The 11,117-nt window shown below is 35.2% G+C and overlaps 1 long non-coding RNA gene across 1 annotated transcript in view; it reads left to right on the forward strand.

Annotated features, from left to right (window-relative positions):
• Positions 1-6,800, forward strand: part of LOC140503057 (uncharacterized) — a 31,496-nt gene extending 24,696 nt beyond the window's left edge. The window contains exon 4 of the long non-coding RNA XR_011966692.1: positions 5,181-6,800. This is a non-coding gene — a long non-coding RNA (uncharacterized lncRNA). The remainder of the gene's footprint in view (positions 1-5,180) is intronic.
• Positions 6,801-11,117: the final 4,317 nt, after the last annotated feature.

Genomic DNA, 11,117 nt, shown 5'->3' on the forward strand with positions numbered 1-11,117 from the left:
AACATCATATTGCAAGCCCTTAGATCCTTTAATGTAGAAGCTTCTAGGTGCTGCCTAATCCTTACTGTGGTGACATGATATTTAAATTGTTTATTTCTGGCTACTTGCAGAATTTTCTTCTTCACCTGATAATTTTGGAATTTGTCTACAATATTTGTAGTTTTCACTTTGAAATTTCATGAAATTTTATCAGTGGATTCTTTCAATAACTATTTTAACCTGTGGTTCTAGAATGTAATAGTTTTCCTGTATAATTTGTTGAAAGAAGCTTTCCAGGATCTTTTTATTATTATTATTATTACTATTATTATTATTATTATTATTATTATTATTATTATTATTATTATTATTATTATTATTATTATTATTATGACTGGCAGGTAGTTCAATAATTGTGGAATTTTCTCTCCTGGTTCTATTTTCAAGGTCAGTTGTTTCTTCAGTGAGGCATTTTATAGCTTTTTTTCTATTCTTTTGATTTTGTGTCACGAATTCTTGATGTTTCATAGAGTCAGGAGCTTCTACTTTTCCAGTTCTGATTTTTAAGGAATTATTTTTTTAGTTAGCTTTTGTACCTACTTTTCCATTTGGCCAGTTCTTATTTTTAAAGGAGCTGCTTTCTTCAGTGGATTTTTTTTCCCCATTTGGGAAGTTGTATTTTATAAGTATTTGTCTTCTTTGGTCAATTTTTATTCTTCTTTTTCTAAGCTGTTGACTCTCTCTTTCATACCTCTCATTTCTTTTTCCAATTTATCTTCTACTTGTCTTACTTGATTTTTAAAAATCCTTTTTGTGCTATGCCTAGAAGGCTTTTTGGGCTTGAGAGAAATGTGTCTTCCCTTTTGAGCCTCTCATGTAGGCATTTTGATATTGTTGTTTTCTTCTAAGATTTTTTTTAATTTTCTCTCTCACCGTAATAGCTTTCTATCATCAAGACTCTTTTCTGTTTTTTGCTCATTTTTTTAAAAGTTCAACTCTGCTCCTGGGTAACAGGGGCAATGTTACAACTTTCTTGTACTGGGGGCCTGGGGACTAGTCACTGACTTTGTGCTCCTGGACCTGAGGTTCTGGTATTCATCATTTCACACAAGTCTATTTATGTTTTTCTAAGATCATCAAGCTCATCCTTTCTTAGTGTACGGTGATATCCCATCACAATCATATACCACACCTTGTTCATCCATTCCCTAACTGATGGGATTCCCTCTAATTTCCAATTTCTTGCCACCACAACGAAACTTGATGCAAATATTTTAGAATGTATAAGCCCCTTTCATTTTCCCCTAATCATCTTTGGAAATACACCTAGTAGTGACATTACTGGGTCAAAGTGTATGGTCTCTTTAATAACTCTTTAAGCATAATTCCAGATTGCTTTCTAAAATGGTTGGATCAGTTCACAATTCCACAAACAATGAATTAGTGTCCCATGTTTCCACATTCCCTCCAACATTTGCAACTTTTCCCTTCAATTATTTTAACCATCTAGTAGGCTTAAAATGACACATCAAGCTTGTTTTAATCTGCATTTCTCTAAACAAAAAGATTTAGATAATTTTTGTATGACTATGAATTGTTTTGATTTTTTTGTCAGAAAATTGCCTATCCAAATCCTTTGAGTATTTATCAATTGATGAATGAATAATATTTTCATAAATTTGGCAATTCTTCATATTTTTGAGATATATGAGAAGTTCTTTTAACTTTTTCTCCAATTTTCTGCTTCCTGTCTGACCCTGGCTACATCTGTTTTATTTGTACGAAAACTTTTTAATTCAATGTATTGAAAATTATTCGTTTTATATCTCACTTTGCTCTCTATCTCTTGTTCATTCATAAATTATTCACCTATCCATAAAAGCACCAGTGCCAGAGTCAGGAGGACCTGAGTACAAATCTCACCTCAGACACTTGACACTCACTACCTGTGTGACCTTGGGCAAGTCACTTGACCCCAATTGCCTCATCCTGGGTCATCTCTAGTCATCTTGAGGAATATATGGCCACTGGATTCAGATGGCTCTGGAGGAGAAGTGAGGCTGGTGACCTACACAGCCCTCCCTCACTCAAAATAAAGTCAAGTAAGTGTAAGTCATGTCATTGTTTCTCTGATGACGTGGTCTTCTTCAGCAATGAAGGATGAACACACACAGACTTATCCATAAGTCAGACAGATAAAATGTTTCATATTCTTCCAATTTTCTTATAATATCTCTCTTTATATCTAGGTCATGTATCCATTTTTTACCTTATCTTGATTAAAGGTATGAGATATTGGTCTATCCCCATTTCTGCCACACTGGTTTTCAATTTTCCCAACAATTTTTACTAAATAATGCATTTTTATCCCCAAATCTTGTCTTCACATTTGTCAAACACAAGGTTACTATATTTACTTGCTGGTATAAATTGCATGTCTACTCCATTCCATTCTTTCTGTTTAGTAGTCAGTACCAGATAGGTGAGACGATTACAGCCTTATGATATAGTTGGATCAGGTACTGGCAAACCTTCTTCTCTTAAATTTTTCCTATTTCCTTTAATATTTTTGACTTTTTGTTCTTCTAAATGAAGTTCCTCATTTTTTCTAATTAAGTAAAATTAAGAGTTTTTGGTTATTTAATTGGAATGGCATTGAATATATGAATTAGGTTAGGTCAGATTGTCATTTTTATTATGTTGACTCTACTTAACTATGAATAATAGTGTTCAACTGTCCTTCAGGAACAAAGAGGCTAAGTGACTTACCCATGTATATATTCCTAGCCTGTGTCAAAGACACAAGTTATATCTCTGTCTTGACTCTAAGGCTGACTTAATTTCCACTATAATATGCTGTAACTTATTAAAATTTTAGGTTCATAAAAGTCTTTGAATTACCTACTCATTTCCAATATCGAATAAATCTATTTGACTGTTCTCAATAATTTTAAATTTATAAATCTAGTGTACTAAATGATATGTTCATACTGGAAGAATAGAGTTTCACCCTGACCTCACCTCTTGACCAAAGTCTTCAGCTTATGCAACTTGTGTCTGCTATTTGCAAACACAGAAGGCTCCAGATACCTCTATTAGTAAATCAAAAGTATAATCAAGGTACGGGTAACTCCATAACCATGCAGGGTGTGTGTATATGTGTGTGTGTGTGTGTGTGTGTGTGTGTGTGTGTGTGTGTGTGTGGTGGGTGGGTAGGAGGGACTATATTACTATCTGTAGATTTTCACCGAGAAAAGATTTCCTCCATACCAGTGACATTTTTTACAAAAGACTTAGTCAGTTTTGAATAATCAAGTCATCATATTAATTAAATTTACCTTCTATTGCTTCCTTACATTGGCTCTGTCTTTTACAAAAGAGTGTGGGGTGAGCGCCAAAGGACATTCTTTTTTAGATTTTTTTTTTAATTTTATTTGTTTTCAGTGTTCTACAATCACTTCCATGTAACTTAGATTTTTTTCTCTCTGCCTTCCTCCTTCTTAATTCTCTCCCCCATCACTCCCTAAGACAGCATACAATTTTATATAGGTTCTGCACACACATTTCTATTGGATACAGTTTCACATTAGTAATATTGCATAAAAGAATTTAAAAAAGAATGGGAGAAATAATAAAATAAACCAAAACATAATACAAAAAAAAAATAATCTGCTACATTCTCTAATGGAATTCCATAGTTCTTTCTGTGAATGTGGAAGGCATTTTGCCTTAAGAGACCATCAGGGATTTTTGAAGTCCTTGCATTGCAATGATGTTCTAAGTCTACCAGAAAAAATTCTCGCACACTGTGGTTGTTGCCGTGAACAAAGTTCTCCTAGTTCTGCTCCTTTCACTCATCATCAGTTCATACAACTCTTTCCAAGCCTCTGTGAAGTCTTCCTGTTCATCATTTCTTATAGCACAATGATATTCCATAACATTCATATACCACAGTTAATTCAGTCATTTGGTGGGCATCCCCTTGATTTCCAGTTTGTGGTCCACACAAAGAATGCTGCTATAATTATTTCTGTACATGTGGAACCCCTTCTCATTTTTATAATCCCTTGAAGATACCACCTTTGAGGCAATATTGCTGGTGTAAAGGGTATGCATATTTTTGTGGGCCTTTGGGCATAGTTCCAAATTATTCTCCAAAATGACTGTATCAGCTCACAGCTCCGCCAACAATGAATTAGTGTTCCAACTCTCTCATGTCTTCTCAAAAATTTGTCATTTTTCTGTTTTGTCATGTTAGCCCATTTGATAGGTGTGATATAGTATCTCAGTTGTTTGATTTCGCATCTCTCTAATCAATAGTGATTTAGAGCCTTTTTTCATATGACTATAGATATCTTTAACTTTTTCCTCTGAAAACTGCCTATTCATATCCTTTGACTATTTATCAGTTGGGGAATGATGTGTTCTTCTGTACATTTGGGAGGACTCCTTCTTCCCCAATGTTCCCAAATGGTCTATATAGTATTGGAATTAATTGTTCTTTAAATGTTTGATAGAATTCATTTGTGAATTCATCTGGCCCTGGAGATTTTTTCCTAGGTAGTTCATTGATGGATTGTTCAATTTCTTTGTCTGAGATGGGATTGTTTAACTGTTCAACTTCCTCTTCTGTTAATCTGAGCAATTTATATCTTTTAAAATAATCATCCATCTCATTTAAATTATTGAATATATAGGCATAAAGTTCAGCAAAATAATTTCTTATAATTATTGTTTTAATTTCCTCCTCATTGGAGGTGAATTCATCCTTTTTTATTTTTGATATTGGTAATTTGAGATTCTTCTTTCTTTTTTTAATCAAATTGACCAAAGTTTTATCACTTTTTTTTCATAAAACCAACTCCTAGTTTTATTTATCAGTTCAATAGTTCTCTTAATGTCAATTTTATTAATCTCTTCTTTGGTTTTCAGTATTTCTAATTTGCTATTTACTTGGGGATTTTCAATTTGATTTCTGCTTCTGGGAGCCAAGATTGTGAAGTGAGTGGTAATTGCTATCTCCCTTCTCATTGTTGTCCTTGACGAGTGTGGAGAATATCTCCCTGGGAAAAAAACAAAAAAACAAAAAAAAAAACCTTTAGAAGAGTGGGAGCAGCAGAAGGGGTAAACAGACTCTCAGCCCATGAGGCTAGAAAGATCACTAAGGAGGGTTCGTGTTGCTCTGCTTACTTATGCTGTAGCTCAACAGAAGAGAGTCTGATGTCCAGACCACCCCTCTCCCACACTTAACCAGCTGTCTCCAGGATAACTGTGGGGAAAACCCAAAAGGACCACACCTTGTCTCTGCTTTCAAACACCAGCTAGCTCAGCACCAGGTAAGCTGCAGCATTTTAGTTTCTACCTGAAAGAACCAGAGGCCACAATTCACAAAGTCTCAAGTTTTAGGCATAAGCAATGTGGGACAGAGCTCGCTGTGCCACAGACACAGAGATCTACTTTACAAGTCAGGAAAAGGGTTGTTATCATGAGTAAGAAGCAAAGCAGGAAGGAAAAGACCATAGAATTTTTCTATGGGGACAAGAAACAAAACACAAATACCAAAGAGGTAAGCATTGAGACTGTACTCGCATCTGAAATTTCAGAAGGATATATGGACTGGTCTGAAACACAAAGATCCTTCTTGGAAGAGCTCAGGAAGGATTTTTAAAACAAAATTAAAGAAATAGAAGAAAAACTGGCGACTGATTTTAAAATATGAAAAAAAATTCACTGAAGAGAACAGCTCCTTAAAAGGTCAAATTGGAGAAATGGAAAAGGAAGAACAAAATTAACTGGTTAAAATAACTCCTTAGAAGGAACAATTGCACAGCTGGAAAAGGAGATGAAAAAATTAACTGAAGAATACAATTTGATAAAAAAAAATAGAATCAGGTAAGTAGAAGCTAATGAATCAATGAGATATCAAGAATCAGTCAAACAGAATCTAAACAATGAAAAGATAGAAGAAAATGTAAACTGGAAATACAACTGGCCTGGAAAATAGATCCAGGAGAGAAAATCTAAGCATTATTAGTCTATCAGAAAGCCATGATGAAGAAAAAGAGCCTGGATAATATGATCCAAGAAATAATCAAGGAAAATTATCAAGAAGTACTACCCCCAGAGGGCAAAATAGTCATCTAAAGAATTTACCGTTCACCTCCTGAAAGGGACTCCAAACTAAAAAACTCTAAAGAATATCATTCCCAAATTCCAGAACTATCAAGTGAAGGAGAAAATACTGTAGGCAGCCAGAGAGAAACAATTCAAATATTGAAGAACAGATACAACTTGTACATTAAAACCTTTCAACTTGTACATTAAAAGACCAAAGAAACTGAAATATGATGTTCTGTAAGGCAAAGGAGCTGAGACTACAACCAGGAATTAATTAGCCAGCAAGGTCGCACATAATATTTCAGGCAAGGTGATGCACAATCAATGAAATAAAGGATTTCCAGACCTTCCTGGTGAAAAGGCCAGAACTCCATAGAAAATCTGATCTTCAAATGCAGGTCTCAAGAGAGGCATAAAAAGGTAAAAAGGGTAAAAAAAGCTTGTTACCCAATATGAGCAAACTATTTAGATCCATATAAGGGAAGATGGTACTTGTTAATCTTGAGAACTGTATATTTATTAAGAAAAGTAAAAGGGATATACATAAATAGAGGGAGTAGGTGTAAATTAAATGATGTGATGATAACAAATGTGATTTAAGGGTGTGAAGGGATTGTAATGGGAAATGTGAAAATATGGAGGCAGAAAAAATAAATTCCATCACAGGAAGAGGCACAAAAATTTGTTACAATAGAGGGAAAGAGGGGAGGTGCCAGGCCTAAAGGCCTGAGGGCTACCCGAGTCTTCTTACCTTACCTCTCGCAGGTCTTCGGCTGGCCAAACCGGATAGTCATATGAGAGAAGAGACCTCCCAGAGTCGAACAAGGGTTAAGCTTTTATTCAGGGTTCTGGTTACAAGTGCAGGGGGAATTCTTCCTTAGGAGGGAGTGAGGAATCTCCCAAGGAGGCAAAGATCTTATAATAAGAGATTGGAAGTAGAAGTGTAAGTGGGAAGAGAGGGGGAGGGAAGAGCGAAGAGAGGGAAAGGGAGGAGAGGCCTTTTGTCCTGTAACGACCCCTCCCAAGCTAAGAGCGCTTTCAGGCTTTCCTGATCCTAATTAAGCTCTCCAGCCACATAGTTTGCACCTGAATACCGTGCCTGTTAGATAACAATAGGTGTGCCCAGACCCGGGACAGTCTCGAGGGCGGGGAGAGCTCTCTCCCATCACGTTTCTCACAGGAAGAAGCGGAAATACACGAGATCGCTCGGTTCACCTCGATTCCCAGCCGTTTCCTGGGGGTCCTCGTGAGAACTCTAAGATTTAGAAGTTCCCACCTTTACCCGCCCGAGACTGTCCACATGGAATTGAGCTTCCATCCCCAGCAGGGAGGGAGATGAGAATTGTTTGAGAACTCTCATCTGATTGGATTCAAGGAGGGTACATCAAACTCAGTTAAGTATAGAAATACAATTAGCTCTATAGGCAGTAGGAGGAGAAGAGGGAAAGAAAAGGGAGGGGAGGCTAAAAGGGAGAGAAGTATTAGTAAGGGAAAAGGGGATTAAAAGGGAGGGGAGTGAAAGAAGGGAGGAAAGACTGAGAGAGGCAGTGGTCAAAAAATTAAAACTATATTGTGGAGGGAAAGGGAGAAGAGAGAATTAACAGCATAAACAAGGGGAAAGGGAATACAGGGAAAGACACAGATAGTAATCATAACTGTGAATGTGAATGGGATGAACTCTCCCATAAAACAGAGAAGGATAGCAGAATAGATTAAAAACCATAATACAACAATATGTTCTTTATAAGAAGCACATTTTGCAAAGGGGCATACATACAAGGTAAAGGTAAAAGGTTGGAACAGAATATTTTGTGCTTCAGCTGACATAAAAAAAGCAGGGATAGCAATCCTAATCTCAGACAAAGCTAAAGAAGAAATACATCTAATCAAAAGAGATAAGGAAGGAAATTATATCCTGCTGAAAGTCACCATAGACAATGGAGCAATTTCATTACTAAACATATATGCTCCAATTGGTATAGTATCCAGATCCTTAGAGGTGAAGTTAAGGGAGTTACAGGAAGAAATAAGTAGCAAAGCTATACTAGTGGAGCACCTCAACCTACCCTTCTCAGAACTTGATAATTCTAACCTCACAATAAATAAGAAAGAACTTAAGGAGGTGAAGAGAACACTGAATAAGGTAGATATGATAGATATCTGAAGCAAATTGAATGGGAATATAAAGGAATATACCTTTTTCTCAGAGGTAAATGGCCCATATACAAAAATTGACCATGTACTAGGTCATAAAAACCTCACAATCCAATGAAGAAAGGCTGAAACAGTTAATGTATTCTTCTCAGATCATAATGCAATAAAACTTGTATGTAATCAAAGACCATGGAAATATAAACCAAAAGCTAATTGGGAATTTAACAATCTAATCCAAAAGAATGGGTGTGTTAAACAACAGATCATAGAAACAATGAACAACTTCATTCAAGAGAATGACAATAATGAGACAGCCTACCAAATTTTATGGGATACTTCAAAAACAGTTCTTAGGGGAAGTTTTATATCTTTGAATGCCTACATGAATAAAACAGAGATAAAGATCAATAAATTGGGCATGTAGCTTCAAAGTTTGACAAAGGACATTTCATGCTTTATGGTTTGTGTAAAAAAGTAGTGCTCTTATTTCATCAAGTAAATTCTAGATTATCATAATTTATTTTCAAGACATTTCTCTCTCTCATTTTTCCTAAGTTTTTTTTTTCTTGAAATTTTTTTATATCCTCTTCAGGAGAGTTTTCTTTATATATGGTTCTAGCTTCTTAATTTCAGCAATTATTTGAAACATATTATTATGTTTTAAGACAGTTAGTTGGAAATGAAATTATTAGTGATTTTTATTCTAATGGAAAAAATTACTAATCACACTTAAACCAATTTCCAGCGACAGCTTTTGCACACTAAATTTATTGAAGCATTCTGTGTTTAAATGGAAAGAAAACTGCAAAATATTAATACCTAAATTTTCAAGCAACTTATCTGAGTACTTTTCAAGTTCCCTGCAGAGTTAATATTTTCTAATATTATTTCTCCTGCTATAAAAAGTTGTTTCATTTGAAATGACTTTTTTTCTTTAGTTCCCCACAACTTTAATTTCTCTATTAAAACCATTTAAAGTATATGAGAAGATTCTTTTTCTAGTGTATTACGTTAATTACATTAAGTAAATGAAGACCAAATGCATCTTAAATTTTTCTTATCAAAATGAACTGCCAGTAATACTACATAGTTAAGGTTCCAATTGAAGAGGGAGAAAAGATATTGTATAAGCAAAAGTTATGTTCTTTTTTAAATTTTTTATTAATTTATTTTAAGTTTTCAACATTCATTTCCACAAAATTTTGAACTCCAAATTTTCTCCCCATCTCTCTCCTCCTCCACCCCAAAATGCCAAGCATTCTGGTTATCCCTTCCACCAAGCTGCCCTCTCTTCTTACATCCCCCCCTCCCCTTATCCCCATCTTCTCTTTAGTCCTGTAGAGCACAATAAATTTCTGTACCTCATTACCTGTATTTTTTGTTTCTCAGTTGTATGCAGGAACAATACTCAACATTTGTTCCTAAAACTTTTAGTTCCGACTTATCTTCCTTCCTCCGTCCCCACCCATCACCACTCAGAAGGCAAGCAATTCAATATAGTCTACGTATATGTAGTTTTGCAAATGACTACCATAATAATCATGCTGTATAAGACTATATTTCCCTCCATTCTATCCTGCTCCTCACTTCTTCTATTCTCGCTTTTGATCCTGTCCCTCCCCAAGAGTGTTTACTTCTAATTGCTTCCTCCTCCCATTTGCCCTCTCTTCCATTAACCCTCCCAACCTGGTTATCCCCTTCTCCCCTACTTGCCTGTATTGTAAGATAGGTTTTCATACCAAATCCAGTGTGTATGTTATTCCTTCCTTGAGCCAAATGTGATGAGAGTAAACTTTACTTTTTCCCTCTCACTTCCCCCTTCTTTCGTTCCATTGAACAGACTTTCTCTTCTCTCTTTTATGAGAGATAATTTTCCCCATTCCATTTCTCCCTTTCTCCTTCCAAAATATTGCTCTCTCACCTCTTAATTTTATTATTTTACATATGATCCCTTCCTATTCTACTCACCTTGTGCTCTGTCAGTCTGTCTATCTGTCTGTCTGTCTCTCTCTATATATATACATTATATGTGTCTGTGTGTATTCCCAACAACTACCAAGATACTGAGAAAAATTTCAAGAGTTACAAATATTATCTTTTCATGTAGGAATGTAAACAGTTCAACTTTAGTAAGTCCCTTATGATTTCTTTTTTCCAATTACCTTTTCATGGTTCTCTTGATTCTTTTGCTTGAAAGTCAACTTTTCTTTGCAGCTCTGGTCTTTTCATCAATAATACTTGAAAGCCTTCTATTTCATTGAAAGACCATTTTCCCCCTGAAGTATTATATTCAGTTTTGATGGGTAGGTGATTCTTGGTTTTAATTCTAGTTCCTTTGACTTTTGGAATATCATATTCCATGTCCCTCTATTCTTTAATGTAGAACATGCTAGATCTTCTGTTATCCTGATTGTACTTCCACCATACTCGAGTTGCTCCTTCCTAGCTGCTTGCAGTATTTTCTCACTGAACTGGAAACTCTGAAATCTGTTTACAATGTTCTTAGGACTTTCTCATTTTGGATCTCTTTCAGGAGGTGATTGGTAGATTCTTTCAATATTAATTTTGTCCTCTGGTTTTAGAATATCAGGGTAGTTTTTCTTGATAATTTCATGAAAGATGATGTCTAGTCTCTTTTTTTGATCATGGCTTTCAGGTAGTCTCATAATTTTTAAATTGTCTCTCCTGGATCTATTTTCGAGGTCAGTTGTATTTCCAATTAGGTATTTCACATTATTTTCCATTTGTTCATTCTTTTGGTTTTGTTTTGTGATTTCTTGGTTTCTCATAAAGTCATTAGCTTCCATCTGCTCCATTCTAATTTTGAAAGAACTATTTTCTTCAGTGAACTTTTGAACCTCCTTTTC

The sequence above is a fragment of the Notamacropus eugenii genome, chromosome 5 (genome assembly GCF_028372415.1).
Source record: "Notamacropus eugenii isolate mMacEug1 chromosome 5, mMacEug1.pri_v2, whole genome shotgun sequence".
NCBI classification, from domain to species: domain Eukaryota; kingdom Metazoa; phylum Chordata; class Mammalia; order Diprotodontia; family Macropodidae; genus Notamacropus; species Notamacropus eugenii.